The sequence below is a fragment of the Lonchura striata genome, chromosome 1A (genome assembly GCF_050655825.1).
Source record: "Lonchura striata isolate lonStrDom1 chromosome 1A, ASM5065582v1, whole genome shotgun sequence".
Taxonomy (NCBI): Eukaryota; Metazoa; Chordata; class Aves; order Passeriformes; family Estrildidae; genus Lonchura; species Lonchura striata.
Genome location: NC_140741.1, coordinates 39147182 through 39163344, shown reverse-complemented (window position 1 = coordinate 39163344; position 16163 = coordinate 39147182). Strand labels below are relative to the sequence as shown.

Genomic DNA, 16163 nt, shown 5'->3' with positions numbered 1-16163 from the left:
CACATACACACAGGCGGCACACTCCGCACACGGGCGGACCCGCACGCCGGGGGAGGGAGAGCAGCACCGCCAGCGCCAGGCAGCACCAGCCGGCGGGAGGGCGCGAGGCTCCGACGCCGCTCCGCGCCCGCGGAGGGCCCCGCGCCGCCCGCCCGCCCCCGCTCCCCCGGCCCGCGCGGCGGCTCCGCCCGCAGGGACTCTGTATGTGCGCGCGGCTCCGCTCGCCCTTTCTCTCTCGGTGTCAGCTCGCCGGGACGCCCTACACGGTGTCTCCTCCCGGTAAGTGCTACCCCCCCACCCCGCCCCGCACACCCGTCCCCTCCTCCCTCTGCTCCCCGGTGTGACTTGCTACTTCCACCGCTTCCACCCCCCTCCGCCGCCGCTCACTGACTTGCCGCCGCCGCGGGAAAGTTTGGCTGCGGCCGGCGCGGCCGCAGCAGTGACATGTGTCAGGTCTCCCGGCGCCCGGTGGCACCGCTCCCAAACACGCACCGCCCGCGGGGGCGGGGGCGCGCTCTGCGGTGGGAGCCTGCGGTGCCCCAGCCGGAGTTGGGGCCGTGCCCGGCGGGCCGGGCCGGGTCGGCCGCGGGAGCCGGCGTAGGCTCCCCCTCAACAACTCGCGGCGGCTGCGGGTCGGCAGGGCCTCCCTCCCGCAGCTCAGAGCCGCGCAGCGCCGCGGACCCCCCACCCCCGCGTAATTAAAAACAAACAACCTGTAGCCTCTCCGCACGGGCAGAGAAGTGCCAGGCGGAGACGGCTTGGGGCCAGGCTGCCGAGGAAGCGTGTGCGGGAGGCTCGGTTGCCCGCCGTTTGTCTCCCCGTTTGTGTGTGGTGGTGTGTTGGGTTTTTTTCTGTCCCCCGCCCCCCCCCTTTTTTTTTTCTTTCTGCTTCTTTTTACCCGAGACCTCCCCGGCAGACAGCCCGGGTGAAGAAACGTGTCACGTTTCTCCTTTGTGTGCTGCCTGCCCGCCTGCCCGCCGGAGGGAGAGGCGCACCCCAGCCCCCGCCTCTCCGCCCGCCCGCCCGCGCGGAGGGGCCGCTGCCGGCCGCCCCCTCGGGGCGCCCTGCGCGGCGCTGCCCCGGGGCGCCCCCGCTGGCGTGGGAGGGGAAGCGCAGGGGCGCCGAGGTGCCCGTGGGGTAGCCGTGCCCCCGGGACTCTTTGGGCTGCGCAGGGAACAGGGTCGTCCCCTGGCCCGAGACAAAATTGCCTAGACCCAACAATTAATAAATAATGGTGTTGGAGCTGCGGGGTTCCGGAGGCGGCCTCCGTGCCTGGTACGTAGGGGCCTTCCCTTAAAATTGGCTTTGAAGTTGAGGAGAGCTTCGGGACTTGGAAAGTTTGGGAAGCGTGACAGAATACGAGGAGAGGGGAGCGGCCGCGGTGGCCGTGGCTGCGGAGCGGGCTGCACTCTGCCGTGCCATCGGGAGTGCCGGGGCGTCCTTAGGACGGAGGGCGAGCGCCGGCGCCTCCGCTCCGCGTTCTGCCGCGCCGGGCGCGGGGTGCGCAGGCGGCAGCGCTCCCGGCCTCCCGTAACCTGCCGAAAGCCGTGTGCCGCCCGGCGGAGCCTGCGCGGCCAAGGTAAAGGCACTCCGTGAGGCCGTTTTGTATTTTTCCCGTAGTTGGGCTCGCGTCAGGTTCGGCAGGCAGCGGGCCCGTGTCGCAGCGCGGCTCCTGGCCGAGAACGCTGGCGAGCGCTGGTAAGGTCCCGGGATGGAGCTACTAGACAGGCGTAAAGCTTAGGCTGTGGGCTGGCAGGAAAACGCTCATCTGAAATTTGCGAGAATTGTCCAGATAGAAAGTGGACTGCTGGTATATTCTCCAGGGAAAAATAATCTCAAAAGTAACCACCGTGAATCTGTGGTATTGTCCTCTATTTGTAAAGAGTGCAGAGCTACAGATAGAGGAATGGACAGTACCCTGGGAATCGCTTATACTTTTAGGAAGTGTTGCTTGTGTACATATGTACCAAGAGAAACATAGAAGTTCTTCTTCCAAAGAGGATCTTCCCTGGTCTTTCCTGTGCATTAGAGCCCCTATCCAAACTCAACTCTTGAGAGCGGGAATCTTTCCTTTGACAGCAGTAGGAATCGCTCCATTGACTTTCACGGGCTCGGATCAGGCCCTTGGAAATTTTTCTACGAAGGTGGGACTCAGAAGTTGTGCATGGTGCCTGTATCCCCCCATTAATCCGTGTGTGTGTGGGGGGGAAAAAGTCAAAGTTTTAAGATATTTTGACAGCTTTAAATTTTTCTTCTCTGTGCAAAGTAATTCAAAGCCATTAAAGAAAAACATTACTGCTAGTAGTATTACTCTAAAGAAAATATGATTAATTATTAAATTGGTTTCTCTAATGCTGCACTAAACCCTTTTAAGTGGGATATGGTTTTAATTGTTCGAATTAGTATGTTCTGAAGTTTTTTCTTGACAATAATAATTTTGTTCATAGAAATGTAGATACTCAAAATACCTGTTTTGTAGTAATCTGCAGTTTTAATGTTCTTACAAAACAGTTCTGTTCTGTAGCATTTTTGCATGCTTAAATCATTCGTTTAATTACTCAGGATAGTCAGTCAGTAAGAGGTTAAGGGAAATTAAAGAGTAGTTCAAATAGAGCATTTCCAAAATGCATGTAGTTAGACATCGTCATTTATTTTGATAATATGTAACACCTGAAATACACTGCTTCATGTGAGGCCTTGTTGGTGTAGGCTTTAAGGTTTAACAGTAACCTTAGGAGGAAGCTTAAGCAGAATCAATTGTATAAATATTTGTGTATTTCTTTGTTTTTAGTTTAACCTCAGCGATTTTTACATTGTGTCACGGGGTCTTTGCTACAGTGCAGTGTTTATATCATCTGAGAGAGGAAAAAACCCAAATGTTTTGTAGCTCTCTGTTTAGTGAAGATTTATGTAAAATGACCAAGTAGTCTATAAGGAACAATCAAATTAGAGTGGGTTTGAGTGTGAGGAAGAGTAAAAGAAATATACCAAGTTCGAGACATTTCAATCCGTAAATACATGGTACTCTTATAAAGCTGCAGTAGAGTTTATGCAGTAGTCAGGTGAATATTTCACAGATGTTTGAAGTGACTTGTTTATTTGGTGGTGTTTGGTTTTGTTTTTTGTTGCATTTTTTAATGTAATTATCTGTTGCTTATACATTTTTTAATGCTTTCCATAACAGAATATGTTGGGACTATCATTTTAGGAATAAAGGTGTATTTGCTTAGTAACATTCCTGTTAGACTCCATTTTTTTAAAGTTCATGTTAGACTTAAATGTATTTTTTAAAAAATACCATAGAATAAGATTTTTTTTTTTTTTAGGGCTAATTTATGTGAGCTGGAATAAGCTTTTTGTATTCTGAGAAATATACCTGATTCAGCATTTGCATGCACAGTAGTTATTTGGGGCTAGTGGGCTGAAAACAATTAAAAACTTCTGAGATGTGGTCCATGTTGTGGCAGTGTTTTGCTATCTGTCATTGAAAATGTCACTTAACCTTTTTGTTTTTCATCATTGATATATGAGGGCTGGTATTTATCTTTCTGATAGAGGGGTTAATTAATATTTCTTGAACATGGAGTACTTTTTTGTTCCATTTCAATTTTCACCTGCTTTATTTTGGAGAAATAAAATTGTGATGCTGACTGAAAATGAATGGTTCCTGGGAGTTGTTTTTTTTTTTTTCCTTTGTTGGTCATATTGTGAAGAGGTCACTTGGTCATATGAAATGAAAATGATTTAGGACATAGGTCGTTGAAAAGTACTCATAGGATGATTTTGACTGGAGAAAAATGCAAATCACAATCAAAAAATGCTGTCAACTTTGTTGTAAAATAATAATTTTTTGTACATTGGAACTGATTACTCTTTTAAAATTTTATGACAGCTAATAGGTCTAGAAGTAATGCAAATTGTCTATTTTTTTTTACAGCCACTGTAGCGTACTTCTCAGCTAATCCTTGTTAGAAGAAATATTTGTCATTTAGATTCCTGTTCCCTACCCTGTTTTGATTTGATACTTTTCTTGATTGTATGTGTAAAGTAGTGGTACCAGAAAAACCTCATATAAGCGATGAAATTGTAGAAAATCTTGTCTGTAATAAACTAACCTCTTAAAGTTAATCTTAAAATTGCAATAAAATAGTTCCATGTTAGTTGTTTGAAGGCTTTCTTCCACATTTGTTCCCTTACAGAATAAGCATACTTACTGCAATAATTTCCAAGAGTAGCTTTGGACTTAAATTTCAAAACTTCTAGACCAGCATAAAAACAAGGAACAGTCTCACAAGTATTATTTAGCTCTGATCATCTTTTTTTTTTTCTCTCCTTTCTGAGGCTTTCTGTAGCTTAATCAAATTTACTGCTTTTAAAAATCTTGCAAAATGTTCACTGCAAATTAAAAGAGGCATCTATTCTTTGTTGTAAGATTTGCATCTGCTTTTGTTTTCTGCTTTTTTTAAAAATCCAATTTCTGATAGATTTGTGTTTAAGGGCAACACAATGTTTTATGTCAGAAAGGTGGTTTTGAAAGTGCCAGTAATTGCTTGCTTATGCTGTCATCACTGAAGTAGCTGAAAATAATCTCTTTAATGAACAGTTGCTACAATGTTTATTGCTTCACCAATGTATAGTTTGGGATGATGTTAGAAAGTAACACTTGAACGCTGGGGAAAGAATTTGTGTAGAATTATGTTTAATATCACAATTTCAGTTCCTGTTCTAAGAAAAATAAAGTTACAATCCTAAGTATACTGTTTTTAAGCTTTTTACTATCTTAAGTCTTTTTGGTAAGTTTTGGAGGCTATAAGAACATTGTAGGTTTAACTTTTTGTTCATTTACTTAGTTATTTCTTTTTCTTGCTAATGGTAATTACACATCTCTTGTTGGAAATGGTTTTGCTGCAGTTTGTTTCTTCTTTAACTATATACATTGATCTGGCTGGTTGCTGAGGACTGAGCCGATTCCTTTGGATATGGTATAATGCACCCTCTACATGCCCTGCTGTGGGTCTCTTCTGCTAGGTGGCAGAGGGCTTTAGGTGGGTAACAGATGACTTTGTAATTGGTTAGGCTGAGGAGCAACAAACAGGTTTAAAGGACAGGCAGCACCTTCCTTCAACCTGCAGAAGGAGATTTTTCTGCCCTGCCCACTCCATCCACCCCCCTTGCAGTGCTGTGTGATGTCCATTCTGCGGTGAAAGGAGAAATTGCAGACCTCCATCATACAGCCCTCTGAGTCACAGAGAACTCCCTTTGAAGTTCCCAGGCTGGCCGTGGCTTACCTGTAGAACTTGCTTGTTTACCATGGGGCTTCAGGTTCCTATGGGCAGCAGGTGCTGAAAGGTGGTGGAGTGTCTCTGTTTTGCAATGTTTCCAGCCCATTGATGGTTGCAGGGGTCACAGGGACACACACTGTGAGTCCTTTGCCCAGTGATCTGGTCCTTTGGACCGCTGTGGTTAATCAGACATGGCTGCAAATTGTATCATGTTAAGCATTTCTGTAAATTGCTCATCTCAGTTTTGTTTCATCTGCCTCCAGTACATCATGAGGATGACTGAGATTCCAGTGGGCCTGTGCTAGCCTTGTCCTGGTGGGAGATACTGTTGGGCCCAAAACTGGAAATTCATTTGAGGAGCCATGTTTTGAGGCTAGAGAGTACGTCACTATAAATAACTAGAAAGTTGTTGGGATTTTCTAGGCACGGTATTTAGTAAAAAAGTATTTACACTGTTACAAGAAAAATCCTTTATCTTCTTAGATTGATGTTTAGTTGATGATCGTATTAGAATAATTTATTTTTTCTCTAACAGCGTGATGTGTATTTTGCAACTTTGGTCAGAATTTGTCTTCAAGTAAATTCAAATGCTGATTTAGTCCATTATTCAGCTTTTGTATTTCAGCCTTAACCCACATGATACATTATGTATTTGATGTAATTTGAAATAATGTATTTGACATAACTTAAATAATTACATTTTGACATATATTTATATTAAAATAGTCTAATCTTGATGGATATTGCCACTACAATTTTAGTGATCTTATCATTTCAGAGAAGGAAGGAGAATGGCTGTGTTATTACATTGCTTGTTGAACAGGACCTTATTGTATTATTCAGCCTGAATACTGTGAAACTTGTGTTTGGAGAAACAATCTCAGAATTGCAAAGCTATATCAAGCATAATCCTTTAAGTATCTATTAGGTGTTGATTTTGAATTTGCCCAGGAATGGTGAAGAAAATGTAAAAGACGAAAATACCATTTAAATTTTGCCATGCTGTCAGTACTAAGTCTTATAAAAATTGCTCACAATTACATTGTTGATTTATCCTTTTGTAAGTCTTACTGTTGATGTTGAGAGGGCATATTGTTCTTCTGGAATTACAACCTACCTAGTAAAACAAGTGGTGGGTAATACCTGTGTAATAAAACCTGTAGTTGATGTTTAACAGCTTGGAAGTTAGATCAGAAATTGACAAGTTTTGCCGTGTAAAAATATTGCAGTGGAAATTGTAAGGGTTAGTGGTGGGAAGCCACAAAGGGCTTTGGAAAATAGGGGGACAACATGCAAACAATGAAGAGTTGGGAAGTGAGGGGGAAAAGGCCAGAGAAAACTTGGGGCTGGGAAGGAGCCAGCAAAGGCAGCACTGCCAGGAGGTGGGCAGCTGCTCAGAAAATAGGGGCTGAGGTTCTCAGAAGAGCAATGTGCTTTCATCTGGTGCCCAATATGGACAATACATTTCTTCACCTTCACTTCTTTCTTCTATGGGAAGAAAAAATGAACTTTTTTGCATGTCAGTTTTGTGCACATGGCAGGCACAGGAGTTACACCAGGTTATGCTGGCCCTAATTGAGGCCGCTATTTTTTAAAATACTATATCTTGTTAAATCTAGTGTATGTCTTTGGAAACTTACTTATTAATTGTTGCACTGAAATTTGGTATTTAATTACTGAAAAAAGTATAATTTTATTAATGTGATAGAGATCTTTTGAAGATAAAGGGGAAGAAAAGTGTCTAGAAAACAGAGGCTAGTATTTTTTAGTCTGAAATACAGAAATTGAAATATCTCTGCTTCAAGGCACTTCTTTGTGAGCGAACACAAACAGGATTGTGGTTTCATTACAGTAGTTACAGTGTTCTTATGACCTATAAATGAAAACATGAAAACCTAATGCAGTCAGGTGTGCACAGACTGCCAAAGATACATGTATCTGCTGTTGTGTTTTTCAATTGTGTCAGTGTTTTCATCTTTGTAGGACAACATATTCAATAAGGAATAAATTATATCATGTATACAGTATGGTCAATGTAAGAGAAAGAGTGCTGAGAACTTTGTGATATGTGCCAACAGTCATTCTTCATTGAAAGAATATATGGTGAAGGAATATATGGGTGCTAAAACTGTAAAAATATTAAGAGGGAACTTGGCTAAAGATCATGAAATGCTTTTGTGCAAAAATTTATTCAGACCCATTTGTTGCTAGTCTTGAATGCATTTAAATTACTTTTAATGTTGTGAAGATGCCTGTCAATTGTTCTCAGTACACAGTAACTGTCAGCATGCATTGTATGGTCACTAATTCAACAGAAAACTATATTGAATATACAGAAGTTTCATATGGTGTCAGATTCTTGCACATTCTTTTGCTTTAGAAGAAGAATTAAATCTATTGTGATTGAAACATTAACTTGGCATTTAATTCTATTTTAAGAGACTTCTTTAGACATCTTTAGAAAGAGTTAATGATGTTTGGCATTGGATGTCCTGTTCTTGAGCCTCTGTTTATTATTATTGACAAGGAAAGGGTGTGAAGTGTATCTGAGCAACCAGAAATGTTCATCTTATGAGCTGACATATGAAACCCTTTAAAAATATTGGTTAAGTTTTTTTTTTGTTTTTTTTTTTTTTGGGGGGGGTTGGTTTGTTTGTTTTGTGTATTTTTGTGTATGTTTGATTTGGTTTGATTTTGTTTTTTTTTTTCTTCTTTTTTTTTAATTTGATTTTGGTTTTGAGTCAGGGAATTTGGCCTGGGAATCAGGCCACATGCTCAAATCACAGAGAAACCAGGAGAATGGTAAACTGCCAAAATATTTGTGTATCACTGCAGGAGTGGTAGGTGAAGAAGCTGATGATCAGTCCAGTGTTTCTCCTGAGAAGCTGTACAGTTTTGGAAGTGGTGTATTTCCATGCCTGTGCATGTCTGACTCTGCAGCATCACAGGGCTTCTTTCTCCATTCTCAGCTTTCTGGCAAGGAGACCAAGGCCTTCAGAAAGAAAATTAATTTATCCTTATGGGTTTATTGCGTCTCAGGTTATGGGACAGAAAGTTCTAAAGAACAGTGCAGTCAATCCTTTGCTAAATGTGAGGGAATGTGAGGAATATTGTTCTCCAGGCAGGAACTGACCATGCTGGAGTGTGTTTTACAATGTAAAAAGAGGTATTTAATGGGTTATGATGAGAAAACATGGCCTTCCAAATTATTCCTTGGAAAAATGAGGAAAGGATTATTTCGAACCAGATTAGCATTCATTTCCAGCCGACCTATGGCTTGCAGCATTGGTGTCATGCCATGCTCCAGCTTCAGACTATCTTCTGGGGTGGCTGTGGTGTCTAGGTGTGCTTGGTCTAGCTGTGGGGCCTGGAGTAGTGAGTGATTCAGTGGCTCTCTCTGCTCAATCTGGCAGCAGATTGGCACTTGTCAGGACTCTGCTCAGATTGAACCTCCCTGCTCCTGGAGAACACAGGTACCCTGTCTCAGGCTTCAGGATGTGCTTGAGGTGATGGCCACACACTTGTGTTGAAAAATCCAAGACCTTCATCCCTGATCCAAGTTTTCTGAAGTATGATACGAAGACTCACTTTTATGGCTGTGGTGCGGAGGCTGGTTGATGATTTCAATGTGTTTGTATGTGCCTGTGCAAAACAGGTCTCTGAAACCGAGAAGTTACCAACTGCTTAGCTCTTCTTCAAAGCCACCTAGACTGAGACAGGTGATGGATTGCTTGTGGATATTTTAACCAAATCAGTGTGTTATTAGTTTTTCTTTCAGTAAAAGTTCTTATTCCAACTGTTTCATAGACTCTGAAGCAAGTCACCGCTAACATGAAAAATCCATATTTAAAGTTAATTTTTCATAACATTTAAATACTGTGAAGGATTCTCTTTCATTTATTTTGTAAATGAATCTTAAGAAGTGCAGCATTCAGGTACATCATCAGTGGGGATCCAAAGACATACAAAAGAGACATTTCTGAAAACATGAGCACAGATAGTTGTTTTAAGTATCCAGCCTGATGAGCCAGGCATGGCAACCAGGCATGACGTGCTGTGGGCTGTAGCTGTAGGGTGTTGTGTGCCTCAGTGCATAGGCAGCAAATCTGGCATTTCTGAGGAGCTTTGGGCGATGTGTGAACACCAGTAATTCGCTGTATGTTCATCTAGAAAGCGTGTGGCTAACGTTGGACCTTGCTCTCACTCCTTGATACTCTTTCTCCCCGTTATCATTTGATTGTCACATAAGAGGAGAGCTGCTGTGAAGCCTGGGAAAGGTGGCAGATGGAGAAACCTGTGTACTTGACTGGTCCTCCTGAGTTGCAGGCTCAGCACTCGCATTTTAAATCTTTCCGTGACTCAGTAGAAGAATACATTTATATTATTTGATTATGTGTAAAAATGGAACCTGCTGTCCTGGACTTAACTAAAGTGCTATTTTTAACATATGTTTCAGTACCTGTCTTCAGTAACTAGAATTAAATTTCAAACTGAAACTATTAGCCTTATTATGCAGAGGTGCCTGCACATTTTGTGACTTAATAATATTCAAACCTCTAAATAAACTTATGTATCATTTAAATATAATTTTATAAACATTTTTTTGTATCCTGTGACTGACATTTGGGTCATTGTTGCTAGTATTAAATTACTATCAGAATGGGGAAGACCCATTTTTCCAAATTATTTTTAGGCTTACATTTTTGCTCCAAATTCACTTGCCAACAAAATTTCCTTTAGCTGAATTTCTGTTTTTCTAAGATGCAGATGAATTGGAGCAAAATGTAACCAGAGACTATTAAAAATACCTTTCTCCTTGTCACCTGCAATATTACCATAATTGGAACTAAGGAGCCTGCAGTTGCACAATATTTATGTTGCAATCCAAACTGACACAGTCTGGAATGCCTCAGTAGCAAAACAAGACACAGACCCAAGCCTCACAGTGCATGCTTGGGAGGGAGTGAGCTGCTTCTCTTGGAACCCTCCTCCAGCAAGGACATCCTGGATGTTCCCCTGCTTTGCTCCGGGCTGGGGGGGCTGAGGTGGTGAGTGGCAGCAAAGTGCTGGCAGCTTGGCTGTGGAGAGCAGTGGTGGGTGTGGGTGACCCTCTGCGTCAGGCTGCAAAGATGGCTGCTTTGGTAACCTGGGGAGCTGTAGTAAGACATAGCTCCTTCTTTGAGGTCTGCTGCCGAGGATGATTTTTTCATTCCTTTTCACTCCTGACACTTTGGGGGCCTCTTTCTTAGGAGGTGCTGTTTGGAAGAAACCATTCTAACTTGTCTTTTGTGCTTGGAAATAGTGAGTCATGGTCCAGTGTCACCTCTTTGTGCAGATCACTGTAGGCACAGTAAAACCAATGTTAATCTTGGCTGCACCTCTGGTAGGCTCCTCAAGAGCTGATGAACTTGATCTATTACTGCTGCCCTTCTCTGGCAAGCCCAGTATGGTGTATTTGCCTGCGACTGCCACACTTAGATCTATGGCCACAAGGTATCTGGTCAACTCTTCAAGCCTTTACCTTTAGCATTAGCTTTAACCCCTCAGGGCTCAGCTGCTTGCAGCACTTAAAGCATGGCAAGAGGTTTTATAGCAGAGATTTGACTCAGCAAGACTTGTGCTACCTCTCACTGAAGATATAAAATACAATTTGTAGCTTATAATTGCTGCCTAATATGATCTTGGACCCTTACTTAAAATCCATTTAACTGATACTGAGCTTTCTTTATAAGGTTATTATTGGGAGCTAACCTTTTCTTGTGTTGTGGTTAAATGTACAGTGTAATAAGGGTGTTTTTTAATGTGTTTAAGAGTTAGAAGATGTGTTAGAGGTAACCTTTATGCAGAGAGTTTTATATAGTTGTAGTAAGGACAGCAATATTAAAATCCTGAACATTAGTACCATCTGAATATAATTTGTTCTCATTCTCTTTTGTGTGTGCCTGCTGGTGGAAGATGATACAGTATATTGAAGAAATCTATGTTATTCTCCAGTATCTTTCTTATAGGTAATTATTAACCTAATGCAACTTACTGTCTCCAAAAGTATTTTTTAATTTAGAAGCATACAAAAATGCAAAACCTGTATTTAATGTAACAGATAAATCACAATTTTTTCTTTCTTTGTATTTCAAGGAGAGAAAACTAAACCCAAGATTTTAGGTGCAAAACGGAAAGCCTCCCAAAAATCTTTACTGCCTTGTTTAACTTCTGATATACAGGCAGGGGCCATGTCTGTTGGATGTCTTCAGAGAACACTAGCTTATAACAGGTTTAAAGATTTATTTTCCTCATTGACAAATATTGGTACTTTTGCTCTGTGAATATTAGTTTGTCATCCTTTGATTGTAGGTTTGCTTAGGGTTATAAGTTAAAATGAAGCATTTTTTTTTATTTTTTTTTCCTTAACCAGATACCTAAGTATATCTGTAGAATTTGGTATTCATAGCAAGAATTACAGAACTTGCATTCTTGTACTCTTCTTGAAACTCCTCTAAATGATGGTGAAGCAATGAAGTTTCATATGAGAAAAAGGGTCAGGAAAAAAAAAAAAAAACAGAAAGAAGAATGTTATAGGCATGGATAGCCTTTGAATTTTTTTTTTTTCTGCTGTTAGTATAGAAAGCTCTTTTCCCACTCTTCAGAGCTTTCTTTTTTTTTTTTTTTTTAATTTTTCCCTTTTCCCCCACTTTGTTCCCTTTTTCCTCAAGGGGGCATTGTGGGTTGAAGAGGGGGAATGGGTTTTGCACATGTCAGGCTTATAGCTGAAAAACACTTGTTTTTCTTATGTTCAATAGACTGCTGTTGGGGTGAGCATATTCGTATGGATATGGGCAAGAATGGCTGTAAGAGAAACAAACATTATTTTTAATCTTAAGTAGCTGGGGAAGGGGGGCAGCAGTTATGGCTTATGGGGTTGAAATTAACTGCTTTTAATGTTGTGAAGAATGATGATGGAGACAAAGCGCCTTCTTAAAATTTATAATTCTTGGCTCAGATGTGTACTTGCAGAACTTTGTGACAGAGTTACTTAATCTCAGTATGGTAAAGATAAATTCATTAATAGTTATGGAGTGTGGATATAATTAGAGAATGCCAGAAAAATGCTTTATGGAACTCAATGATTGTAAAATCTGGTCTCCTAACTCAATTCATCCACTCCTTTCTATTCACTTGCTGAAAGGCTTTCTAGACTGAGAAATTAGCCTTACTCCAGTCACAGTAACTGCAAGAACTAAGTTGGTTTCTCTTAAAGGAGGGCCTTGGATGAGGACTAGAAGTGTTTCCTCAAAAAAAGTTAAGACTGGATGCAAAACAAAATCAAAACCAGGTCTTTTACATTGGTGAATGTGTCCGGAGATTACTGTGTTTCTCACTAACTGCCTGAATTTTGTGAAAGAGATACTGACCAAATGAGAAAAAACTAGCTAAGTCAATTTCTTTTACTGGTATTTCTCACATCTGGCTTTTTGGTTGTTCTAAACAGATGTTATCATTCTCTCAGCGGACAGTCCATTTTTCTCGTGCATATTTAAATGCAGGAAGAAATTATTTTATGGAGAAATTAGATACCTCTTAAATTAGCCTTTTGCACAAAGGGTTGTTTAACTGTATGATGCAAAATTTCACTTTATGCTTTTAACTAGAGCTCTTAAGAAGAGAGATGCATGAGAAAATGCATTCTTTAGTGAAGTGTCAGTATTTTACCTTGATATGTTTTTCTTATGCAAGGTAATCGTCATCATTTTTCTGTTAATTTGCTTAATACTGTGTTGAGGTATAACTGTAGTTTAACCCTTTGAGCTCTAAAGGGACTTAGAATCATAAAGCCATTAAGTTGGAAAAGACCTACAAGATCATTGAGTCAAACTGTCTGATCACCACCTTGTCAGCTAGATCAGAGCACTAATTGCCATATCCAGTTTTTTCTTGAACACTTTCAGGGATGGTCACTCCACCACCTTCCTGAGCAGTTGTCCCAATGCTTAAAAACCCTTTCCATGAAAAATTCTTTCTGGTGAGCAATGTGAACCTCCTCTGATGCAGCCTGAGCTCATTTCAAGGTAAAAGTGCCATGGATATCCAGCTAAAAATAGAAGAGAGTGAAAAAAAAATTATTCCCAAATGTTGATTTGGGAAAAAAAAAAAATCTATTGAGTTAACTTCCTAATCTTCTGTTTCTTTCAATTATAGAAATAATGGGAATAGTTTCCTTAAAAACCTGCAGAAAGAGATCTGTCCTTTTAACATTTCCTACAGTGTTTCTATAGGCTTAATATGGATGTGATATTTGGAAGGTGAAGCCCTGTTATTGCTGAAGCACATCAACTGCATTTCATCGTTCCAAAATCTTCTGTGCATTTTGAGTAAAGAGGCTTTAGTTTTTACTGCTCAGTTTGTCATGGAAAATTTGAGGGGAAAGTGAATTAGCTACTGCTCAAGTGTTCATAATTAATTATTGAATTTTCTAATGGATTAAAACAAAATTTTATATTAAATTTACTTTACATATGTGTGCATCTAGTAAAAAGAGTTGTAAAACAGCTAATAATTGTACCCAGATTACTTCCAGTTCAACCATGTCTTTCCCACAAAACATGTTTTGCATAAATGAAAATTGTGCTTCTTGATTTTATTTGGCAGATCTGAAGTTCTAGTGGTAAAAAGTGTTCTAGCAAACTACACAAAGCTAAACTCTGTAAAAGAAACCCCAACTGTTAGCTGTTCTGCAAATTATTGTGATATACATTGTGCTTGTGACTTGATCAATTTGGTTATTGCAATATAACATCAACAGCATTGTGTCTTCTATAGCTGTAGACTCCACTGAAGGCCTTCATTTTTGTTCTTGGTGAGAAGTTTAAAAAAATTCTGGCAATGTGAAAATATATTTAGTGAGTAGCTGCATAGGCTGTTTTTTCTGTCTCTGGGTGGCAATTTTAACAGTTTGAAGTCTCTTAAAATTCAGAATACTTGAAATAAAAAAGCCTTTTCTGTGATTGTTTGCAAAGTTTTAATTTGTATTAAACCACATTGTTGATCTAGAGCTTTTGCTCATTTAAGGTTGATTAATTGCTTTTGCCACTTTTGTTTGCAGTTCAGTATAATCTCATGCAGACTATTGTATTTTTTTTTAAATTTTAATCTTCTGTTGATGGTTGTATGTTTGGATGGGATGTTAAATTTGACCACTAATAACTGAAGGATTTAAATAAACAAATAAATAAGATTGAAAACAATAACAAGAGACTGCAAACTGGAACAAATGCTTGGCATTGCAGATTTATTTTATGAAACATAATTTCTGCATTTGCCGTAGATCCCATTGTGGAAGCTCTTGTTTTCATTTTTTTTTTTTTTAGTAAGAGAAAAACGTTATCGTGTCTTCATTCAAGGACCTTTATTTAAGGAGATTTAATAGAAACAAGAATAATAAGCCTATGTCTTTCTTACATTGACCATTTTTAAAATATGTGTGCCTTTTGTGATAATTACTATTCATTAAGGCTCACTACTCTTTCTTTAAAGGATAACTCTTATCTTACCTGTAAATTGGATGGGTGAACATTGACTTGAAGTCACTCATGCAAAAGGTAAAATACAGCTCTGACATGGAGTTGAATTCTGTGGCCCATCAGCATTGCTGCAGTGCCTTTCAGAGAATACAGAGCCCAGTGAGTGCTTGGGTAAGTCACATTGATCCAGTGTGACCCACGCTGCAGGTGGATTAGTCTCTTATTAGTAACTGATATGGTTAACTTGCCCTGGGTAGGAGCCTCTGATTTCTACTTACAGGGCAGAACCCAGGTCATGGCTGATGATGCAAAGGAAGATGCTGTAAAAGTTCATCTTTGGAAGTGCCTATGTGCTGCTCTTAGAAGCTCAGAATCCTGGTACTCAACATTTCACTGCTGTCTCACAAATATTTGTGGTTGACAGAAAAGCTGAATTGTCACTGTGTAATGAATGATACATAATCCACCTTCTGGTGTTTGCAGTATACTAATTTTTACATACTTACATACAAAATGGGCAAACAGAAGAGTTCAGCCATCTTAAGACAGGCCAGATGGAAAATACGTTCAAAGTAAAAAAACCCTGACAACAAGAGAGAGAGAGACAGGAATACCAGAAATAAAGTTCTGCTGATATTAAAAGTATGAAGAGGTTGGGAGAGAAGAGAGGAGAACGTCTGTTTGCCATTTTTTAAGGAGACTTTTTTTAATGGTTTTTGAACTTCTGAGATTATGATGCTTTTTCTTTGTTATAGAGCTGTCAGAAAATACAAAGGTTATATCTGTGCAGACAGCTTAACTTGCTTCTAGCACTCCAAAGTACTTTAACTCATTTCATATTCAGCTGTTAAAAGTGTACAGGTCTTGGAAAAATTAGAGCATTATAGCTGTAGGCATACTCTCCTGGACAGCCAGGACAGAGCTTTTGGACAGAGCTGTGGCAAGGCATGTGATGCCCTGCACAGTGGCAGTGGCTTGTCAGGGCTGAGATGTTAAGCAAGTGTGCCCCTGTAATCCAGCTGTGAGATACTTCTGAAAGCCAGAATATGGGCCAAAGAAACCTTCCTTTGCTGTAATCCTTTCTAATCTTTGCTTTTGGAAGTTTCTGAGAGCACTCCTATTGCTAAGGAGTATAGCTCAGATTTTTCCATTTGCTTTTTCTTGCTTGTTTTGAAGTTTTCTTTGCTGTTGTGTTTATTTAAAGAGAATCCTAATAGTGGAGGGGATGGTTTTAGAAATGCAGTATTTCATCAGCAAAGGAGGGTCCTAAGAATTCCATCTAACTAAGAGGAGAACTGCAAAGTGAAGAAGCTGCATAAAATATAGTGTAGTGAAAGTACAAAAAATCATCCTGTTTTTACCAAAA

General features: G+C 40.5%; 1 protein-coding gene across 33 annotated transcripts in view; it reads left to right on the top strand.

The window, feature by feature from the left end:
- The first annotated feature begins 101 nt into the window (after window positions 1–101).
- The window catches only part of FOXP2 (forkhead box P2), a 398716-nt gene continuing 382654 nt past the window's right edge, over window positions 102–16163 (top strand). For 11 of the 33 annotated variants that reach the window (XM_085568374.1, XM_085568404.1, XM_085568403.1 and 8 more), the window contains exon 1: window positions 103–279. The gene's annotated coding sequence lies outside the window, so the exon portion shown is untranslated. The other 22 variants (XM_085568392.1, XM_085568405.1, XM_085568399.1 and 19 more) reach the window with 11 other exon arrangements.